Source organism: Ostrea edulis, chromosome 6 (genome assembly GCF_947568905.1).
Source record: "Ostrea edulis chromosome 6, xbOstEdul1.1, whole genome shotgun sequence".
In the NCBI taxonomy this organism is placed as follows: Eukaryota; Metazoa; Mollusca; class Bivalvia; order Ostreida; family Ostreidae; genus Ostrea; species Ostrea edulis.
Genome location: NC_079169.1, coordinates 11,758,795 through 11,761,755, shown reverse-complemented (window position 1 = coordinate 11,761,755; position 2,961 = coordinate 11,758,795). Strand labels below are relative to the sequence as shown.

At 37.8% G+C, this 2,961-nt stretch overlaps 1 pseudogene; it reads right to left on the bottom strand.

The window, feature by feature from the left end:
- LOC125645526 (cathepsin B-like) overlaps window positions 1–2,259 on the bottom strand; it is a 17,699-nt pseudogene extending 15,440 nt beyond the window's left edge.
- Between the last annotated feature and the right edge of the window lie 702 nt (window positions 2,260–2,961).

Sequence of the window (2,961 nt, the reverse complement as noted above, 5' to 3'; positions counted from 1 at the left end):
CATGGGGTGGGTTGGATCTCCTTGCTGCATGGCTTGAGTTTTCCAACAACGTGGTGATCACATACCTTGATAATGTACGGCAGATATCCCTGTGAAACAAAGCCACATGCAATATCAAACTACATTTTTTCTTTTGAGAACTATTTTATATATAAATTAATTTAATACATGTATGGCCTGGTCACGGGGGGGGGGACAGTACAACTCACATCAGGTGAGCATGTACCGATACCGTTATCTTAAGGATGGAATCATGGGTTAATTTGTACTTATCTCTCATAATGCACATTGATTCATTGTATTTTAAGATGCAACCTTTTTTTTTTTTAAAGTATGGGCTATGTCAGGTTGAAGGGTCTAATTACATTGTTTATATCTTAAGGTGAAAACAATAAAACGGCAAAGGTTTAGTACGTCTGACAAAACATTATTCAATGTATATATTGCAATAATACGATATTGGGAGATATTCGCGTGAAACTTTTCTATTACTATGTACCAAACACAACTATGTAAGGCCGCAGGAATGACCTAGTAACAGAAAATGAGAAAAGGTAATGGACTAGACCGGGATTCAAACCCAGACGCTCTGAATCTCTAGTCAGGTGCTCTACCAACTGAGCTTACTGGCCACTGGTGATCGAACCCAGCTGATCGCTATATACACTCCTTTCTCCTTAAATTGTCTTGAACCCAGGATCTTTATCCCCTGGGGCTGGCATATTCACCTGACAGTTTCTAGGGCTGATCTTCAGCACCTAATGTAACAGGAAGAGAGAAAATGCAACGGACCAGACTAAGTTTCGAACCCAGGCCCCTCAAATCTCTAGTCAGGTGCTCTACCAACTGAGCTATCTGGCCACCAGCGATCGAAGCTGGCCAATTGCTTGAAAATACATGTCGATTGTTTGTAGTGAAGGCAGATACTTTGATGCTAATTTAAATACATGCAGTTGTTTGAAAATTACTATTTATGACATCGTATTATTTTTATTAGATTTTTGAAGTATCTAAACCAGAAAACACAAGTTTTTTGGGTTTTTTTTTACAAAATATTTAACTTGACTTGACCCAACAATTGGTATGAAACACGTCAGACAGCATTTGACCCAATGATAGGTTCTATTGACGAACTAGATCGTTATAACGTATAACTATATAGTATAGTCCCACAACGTCAATATACATACCAATTGTTAAGCCGTTCTTGGCACACTGATTTTGACTGCGGATAACTCCGTTTACCTGATCAGGATATGGGGCTCACGGCGGGTGTGACCGGTCAACAGGGGATGCTTACTCCTCCTAGGCAACTGATCCCACCTCTGGTGTGTCCAGGGGTCCGTGTTTGCCCAACTATCTATTTTGTATTGCTTGTAGGAGTTATGAGATTGATCACTGTTCGTTATCTTCACCTTACACCAACGATTTTAGTAATAAATATTCTAAAATAAGGTACAGTGTTATCCATCCACTCATCTCCACAGCTTCTGCAACAAGATGTCAAATCTTCAGCCGAAATATAAGCATTTGTTTTTCCACTGGACTCGATGCAGATACGATCAGAAATGGCTTTAACAGCAACAAAAGCCTGAAAAAAGAAATCATTTCACCGATGAGGTATATGTATTCAACGTTGATTTAATCTCTCAAACTGCAAAACAAAAAAAGATTCAAAATTTAAATTGAGAGTACTGTGGTTTCAGAAATGTTCGCGCACAGCAACTTTTGCGGATTATTAAATTATACGGTCTGATTGATATATCACGTCATACTTCATGAGCTGAAACATTGTACCTTGTAGTTCTTCTAATCTTGTGATAATACACAACCAGAAAAATGGCAAAAACTTATATTCCACAAAAAAAGATTATTATACCATAGAATGTTTTTAAATAAAAAATACCTTAAGATTCTTGTTGTCTTTCTGTTTATATATATACATGGCTGACTGATTAGATACATACGAATTAGAATTATACCAAACAACCACTTCTACACAGCGGCTCACACATAAACTATAAAGCCCGTATTTCCCTCATTTATTCCTCTCCACTTCACTCATCAAACAATGCCCCATTCTTTCCTAACACAGCAACAACCACAGGATTCTGATCCCTATCCTCCAGTCCTTAAGTATGGGGCAGTTGGGCCACTGAGTTCTAACATCAAAAGTGGCCGGGGGTTTCTCAGAGGCTTCACTTCCTTCTCTGGGAGCACTAGCTCTGGGGGCGTGTTCAGGAAGGTTCCACACTTCATCTTTACATGGGCCAGTCTGTCCTCCTTGGCAATATGCTGAAAGTTTTGTCCTGCCAACCAGTATATATTTGTAAATTAAACTTACTGTTAAACCTAATAACATACTGTAAAGCATTCATTTCCACGTGGCCAAACTTTCATGGTTTTGCAAAATGGTGCATGTATGTTCATGGAGACTCAATTCTGGGGTTGAACAAGTTTATTCTTTATTTTTGTTCACTTTCTTTCATTCCAGGGGGATTCAAATTTGTGAGTATACGTCTCCATACCATAAAAACAATACAATAAAAACAACGAACCCAACCACCTTTTAAATCAAGAGATGTTGTTGTAAAACATATATTTCACCCATGGTGCAAAATTTAAAAGGGTTATACATATGCATCAATTAATTGATAGTAGTATCACCAATTCAAAATATTGAGCAGACAATATCTTCCTATGTCAAGAGTGGATTGATCATGTGACATAAACTCAATAGTTATCATCTACTCCTTGTGATGTACCAAGTTTGGCGGCAATCAAGCAAATAATTCTTAAAATGTAGGAGACACTATATTATACTATTTCCAGTTTAACCCTTGACCACATGACCTGAAAATCAGTAAGGATCATCTACTCCTTATGATGTACCAGTGTACCAAGTTTGATGTCTGTCAAGCAAAGGTTCTCAAAATATTGAGATGACAGTATCTTCTTAAG